At 37.8% G+C, this 6,148-nt stretch overlaps 1 long non-coding RNA gene and 1 other non-coding gene across 2 annotated transcripts; one reads left to right on the forward strand and one right to left on the reverse strand.

Annotated features, from left to right (window-relative positions):
• Nucleotides 1-1,439: 1,439 nt before the first annotated feature.
• Nucleotides 1,440-2,567, reverse strand: LOC116933629. The gene is made up of 3 exons (XR_006648133.1): nucleotides 1,980-2,567; nucleotides 1,598-1,648; nucleotides 1,440-1,532 (listed from the first exon to the last, which is right to left on the reverse strand). It is a non-coding gene; the product is annotated as an uncharacterized LOC116933629 (long non-coding RNA).
• Nucleotides 2,568-3,590: 1,023 nt separating this feature from the next.
• LOC116933626 lies at nucleotides 3,591-5,828 on the forward strand (the record flags this gene model as incomplete). Its single annotated transcript, XR_004400222.2, has 2 exons — nucleotides 3,591-5,478; nucleotides 5,538-5,828. It is a non-coding gene; the product is annotated as an uncharacterized LOC116933626 (transcript).
• Between the last annotated feature and the right edge of the window lie 320 nt (nucleotides 5,829-6,148).

Consider the following 6,148-nt stretch of genomic DNA (forward strand, 5'->3'; position numbering starts at 1 on the left):
TCCCCGTTGGGAGGCCAAAAAGGCAAAAACCCTTAAAAAATATAAAAACAAAGGGGGGGGGGGGGGCGCCGCCCCTGAAGGGAAAAAGGGGGGAAAAAAAAAAATAAAAAACCCCCCCCCCCAACAAAAAAAAAAAAAATAAATTTTTTAATTAAAGGAGGGGGCAAAAAAGGGGGGGTTTTTTTAAAAAATTTCTTTTTTCGGGCGGGGGGGGGGGGGGGGGGGGGGGGGAAAAAAATATTCAACAAAAATTTTTTAAATTAATTAAAAAAAAAAAAAAAAAAAAAAAAAAAAAAAAAAAAAAAAAAAAAAAAAAAAAAAAAAAAAAAAAAAAAAAAAAAAAAATATTTTTCCCCCCTTTTCCCTTTTTTTTTTAAAAAAAAAAAAAAAAAAAAAATTTTTTTTTTTTTTTGAAAGGGGGAAACAAAAAAATTTACCCCCACCCCCCCCCCGAAAAAGAAAAAAAAAAAAAAAAAACCCAAATCCAAATAATTTGTTTGGGGGGGGGGTGGGTTTAAAAAAAATAAAGAAAAAAAAAAAAAAAAATTAAAAATTTTAAAATAAAAATTAAAAAAAAAAAAAAAAAAAAAAAAAAAAAAAAAAAAATAATTTTAAATTTTTTTTTTTTTAAAAAAAAAAAAAAAAAAAAAAAAAAAAAAAAAAAAAAAAAAAAAAAATAATTTAAATTTAAAATTTTAAAAAAAAAAAAAAAAAAAAAAAAAAAAAAAAAAAAAAAAAAAAAATAAATTAATAAAAAAAATTTTATAAAAAAAAAAAAAAAAAAAAAAAAAAAAAAAAAAAAAAAAAAAAAAAAAAAAAAAAAAAAAAAAAAAAAAAAAAAAAAAAAAAAAAAAAAAAAAAAAAAAAAAAAAAAAAAAAAAAAAAAAAAAAAAAAAAAAAAAAAAAAAAAAAAAAAAAAAAAAAAAAAAAAAAAAAAAAAAAATAAAATATTTTAAAAAAAAAAAAAAAATTTTTATTAATTTTAAAAAAAATTTAAATTTTTTTAAAAATTTAATTTTTTTTTTTTTAAAAAAAAAAAATTTAATATAAAAAAATATTTTTTATTTTTTAAAATAAAATTTTTTAATTTTTTAATTTTTTATAGAAAAAAAAAAAAATTGAAAGGAGGAAAAAAATTTTTATTAAAAAAATTTTTTTTTATAAAAAAAAAAAAAAAATTTTTTAATAAAAAATAAAAAAAAAAAAAAATTTTTTTTTAATTAAATTTAGTGGGGTTGGGTTAAAAAAAAAAAAAAAAAAAAAAAAAAAAAAAAAAAAAAAAAAAAAAAAAATGGGGGGGGGGGGGGATAAAAAAAAAAAAAAAAATTTTTTTAAAATAAAAAAATTTGTGGTTTTAATGGGGGTTTTTTTTTTTTTTTGGGGGTTAAGGGGGGGGAAAAAAGAAATTAAAATATAGTTAAGATTAAATATTAATTAAAATATTTTTACTAGTGTAGATTTTTCAATTATAATACCGTTATAGTGATTCACGCTCCAAAAATGGATTACATTTTCGTTCACAAGCTGTATACCTACCGTAATTTGTGAACACATCAATCATGCGCTAGAAAAGCACTGCATAAACACTTGATTTTACCTCAGCACTGGTTCAGTTCGTCCCACACGATAAGCCGCATTACGTGGGATCCTAAGATAGGCATAGGTATAATAGAAAAACGTTAATTAATTTGAGGAAAAGTAAACCAAAGTTAAAGTTAAGGCTAAGGCTACTTGATGTAAAGTGTAATTCACCTCTCTCATTGATGCTGCCCATAACACTACTTTGGCCAATTCTACTCATTTTGTGTATTATTTGCCTGTATTCGTCACTTGCTAACAATTTCTATGCAATGAATTCTATGTTTCACCACCCATACTTTTAAAAACCAACAATTTTCTCGCCATTACACGGACATGACAAACATGACAAAGTACAAAGCTAATAATTATAATAATAAAAAAATGAAATTACCCCTTACCTCCCATCTATGATCGCGCGCCATCAGATTGATCAGCCATCCAATTTTACAAAGCATTTTGGTCGTTTGCTTGGATATCCAGCTTCCTTTCGTTTAGATTCTCGTCTTTCCTTATTCTTCCGGGAATTTTCGCTTTTCTTTAAACTTGCTAAAAATTCTTTCACTAATTTACGAGATCGCGATTCCTCGTCTTCCTCCATCTCAGTTCTTTTATGTTGAACCAATGTCCCAGATTAGCAAACAAAAAAACCACACAATTTTGAATTTCAATGTTTTGAGGAACCACTGACAAACAATAACAAATCGGGTGGTACTAAACGGTAGTACCAAACGACTTTTTTGAAATTTTATATGGAAGGGAAAGCTAATGTAAAATCACAAGCTTGAAGCCCTTAAAATTCCACCCACAAAATATATCATTAACATTGATTAATTACATCCCTGGAATTTCGATTAATCGTTTAAAAACAATAATATCACGATAATGGCGTGAAAATTGCTTGACGGATTTTCTAACGTCCCCCCCTAGCGGTTATCCGACGATAACCGTAGTGAAGACTCGAGTCCAACCTTGGACCTAACTTTCAAAGCTGGTAAACGCATACTTTCCATCAGCTTACAATGACAGTAAGCGCAAAACCAATTTTGTTGCGGTACTTTTATTTTTCGCGCCTTTTTTTTGGGGGGAGGGGGTAGATATTTATGGAGTCGGGTGTACAGACGAACGGCCGGAGGCAAGATTCCCTGTTTCAGCCAATTCAAAACGCCCGTTGGTGTTAGCCGTCACCCCGTCCCTTCCCGTTGCCCCCTGCTCGTCTTTCCTGTTCGTTCGTCTACCCATTCGTTGCCTGTGCCCGTCTAACTCCTCGCGCTCTCTGACATCCTAGCCCTTCACAGTCTCTGCCCGTCGACCCACACACTGCCCGCCATATAACTCGTAGCAGTGGACCATCGATTCCTTTGTTGCCTCTGTTCGTCCTCCCCACAGCTTCTGCCCGTTTTCTTCAGTCTCCGTCCGTTGACCCACTTACTGCACACTGTAATGGCCCATCAACTCTTTTATTGCGTCTGCCAGTCGTCCCCGTCACAATTTCTGCCCGCCAAGGTGCCCTCTACACACCCTTTCCTTGTTTTTTTGCGCTTGACGACTGATTTGCCAACATCGTTATTTTCACATTTTTATACAAATGTGGGGTGATAAAAGGCTTCAGAGGATGTTCCGTGAATTACGAATGTTCCAGAATTCCTATTTCTAGTTCACGCTGACCACGTTGGGCACACCACTTACGTCTCATTAAAACTGAGCATTGGCCTTGTTTCACCAAGTAAGTCATCAAGGTTCATTTGAAATTTCATTCTAATTGGCTCAATGCACTGACAATGGGTTGATCAAAATATAGGAAATCATCATGTGCAGACGGCCCCTCTTCTCTCTTTTTCTTGAATTTTTGCCCTGAGGGCCTTGGTTTTCCTTTTGGAACGTGGGGGGGGTTTCCCCCCCCCCCCGCCCGAAAAAAAAAAAAGAAAAAATTTAAAATAAAATAAAAAAAAATTATTTTTTTTTATTTTTTTAAATTTTTTTTTTTTTTTTAAAAAAAAAAAAAAAAAAAAAAATTCTATATCCCGGGCGTGGCTCACGTAAAAGCCTTAACACAATTAATCTGCAAAGATGAGGAAGGCGCCTTGAGGACCATGGAGACGTTTCATACCAAAACGCCCATCGTGGCCCATGTGGTAGCTGGCATAGCTAAGCTGGCCGGTGAGGACAAAATTGGCCGAAAAATGCTGGGATGGAGGCAACAGCAGCCTCAACGCCCTACCGGTCGTTGGTCACGTTAAAGGACTCGGTCACTACATTTGCTTGGACATCGAAGGAGGTGAACAAGGCCATGGTCGATGCCACCAGCACGAACGCTCAACATCGCTGATGGCGTCCCGGTCGTTGGGCACGCAAAAGGTGTCATCCACTACGTTTGTAGAGACGTCGATGGAGGTAACAAGGCTATGAAAGCGGCCACGCGGACAACGGCCGTGATAGGAGCCGGCGCCGGTGGATTCCTCATCGGCGGTCCGGTGCTGGGGCTGTGTATAGTGGCGTCAGTGCCGGAGCTGGATGGGACACGATCAATGCCTCCGTAACCGATTGGAAAGAAGTCAACGGATTAGCCAAAATCATCGAAAACCCAACAAGCGTCGATTCCTATTTCGACGCCGGCTTGAGCTTCGTCGGCGACGGTATGGCGGGATATTCCGGGGGCAAGATTGCCAAAGAAGTGGTCCGCCGTGTTGGCAATAAAGCAGCCGGCGGAAATGCGAGCCCGGCAGCACCCGCAGGAGAGGCAGAAATAGCAGCAGCCCAGCAACTGGTCGAAGACCTCGATGCAGGCAAAATTACCTTTGAGGAATACCAACAGAAGTGGGACGCCATGAAACCAAAGGTGAACGCAGACCAATTGCAGTCGTACTACGACAATGGGATCATCACTGAAAAGCAATACAATCAAGCGACGAAGGAAATGGCCGCGGCTGGTGGCAAAAATGTGACCGTTAATGTTCCACTAAACCAAGCACCGACCTCCGATTGTGCCAGTGGCAACCAGCCTCCACAAAAACCTACCGAGAACAAAAGATCAAAGCCGGCATGTCGCGTTTCGGTGCTGCGCCAGCGGCTTACCGAATTACTTAATCGTATACGTCAATTCATTAGTCGCTAAGATGGCAGACAATGGAGCCGACGCAGACAGGCTATTTCAAAGGGAATCTTTCCGTCAGATATACGAGATCGTTTCAGAATTGATCTCCAACGGTCATTCTGTTGCTATTAGGCATGACAACTACGAACTCGTCATCTATTCTCGTGATGGCTCGTGGAATGAAGGGATCGAGTACGAAGTGGTCCTATTTTTTGGACATCCACAAACAGCTGATCGGCCAGCAATTCGACCTCGATCCCGCGTCGTCCGTGCCCTACAGTCTTGTCGGCAGAATTCCAAGGATCGGGACTCCATCTGACAAGGCAAGTGGACCACGGCGGCCACACCAACGTCATCTACGGGATTCGCTGCCGGCTTTGCCCCGGCAACATCAGCTATGTCGGTCAGACTACTCGATCAGTACATGCTCGGGTGTGCCTTGAACACGCCAGGTCCTTAGCAAAGGCGATCAACGAGGTGTACGATTCTGGCGAAGCATCGCGTCGACCTATGTGCGAACACGCCGCTAATCACTACCAAAAACAAGAACCTGAATATAACCAACCGAGGAATGTCTTTCGACAGGGGATGGACGTGATCCTTCTGCCAATAACTGGAGGAAAAGACGACCTTCGCTACTGGGAATGCTTTTGGCAGTTTTTTCTTCACTGCAGGAAGTACTACTGGGGCTGGAGTCAACGCTAAGACTGAACTGGTGGAGAACAGGAAATTTGCTCAGAAGTACAGTTTCCCTCCTAACAATTGTTTACTTTTTGAAACATGGCAAGTAGTGGCATCATTAGCAGGTTTGATACTGATACCATATAATCCCATTTAACTATACTGACCTTTTTAAACATGACAGGTAGAGAAATCATCAGCAGGTTTGATGCTGATAGCATATAACCGCATTTAACCATCATTGCTTTTTAAAACATGACCGGCAGTGCAACCATCAGGAGGGTCGATACTGAAAGAATATAACCGCATATAACCATCAGGTTTGCTTGCCTTATTTTCCCCCTCTCTCTTGAACTGCATTATATAACAGACATGAGGTAGCAAATAGATAACTGATGCTCCTTTCGTTTTGTTATACACAGTTTGTCTGTAATCTGTACTGGTCTACATAATACAAAGTTACTAATTTTCGAAAGTTATCACTGAAAATCACTGCTTGTTACAGCCCACCCCAACCAATAAGGGATCGTACGCCAAGTCGTGGATTGAATTCCCATGGGAGACTGATTCAATGTACTATCTATCTTTACGATGGCCGCCAAAACTTGTCAATTGTTGCAGGGAACAGAATAGAATTAGAAGACAAGAAACATAGAATAAGCAGATGAGTGCACTTACCTCTCATTGTTTATAAGCCAATCTATCTCTCAAGGATCGCCTTTGCAGTTATTGTTATTATTTCCGTTGGTTGGAAAAAGGAAGAGAAGCTGAAGACTCCGGTGTGATGGGGCCTGC

This window comes from Daphnia magna, linkage group LG6 (assembly GCF_020631705.1).
Source record: "Daphnia magna isolate NIES linkage group LG6, ASM2063170v1.1, whole genome shotgun sequence".
NCBI lineage: Eukaryota > Metazoa > Arthropoda > Branchiopoda > Diplostraca > Daphniidae > Daphnia > Daphnia magna.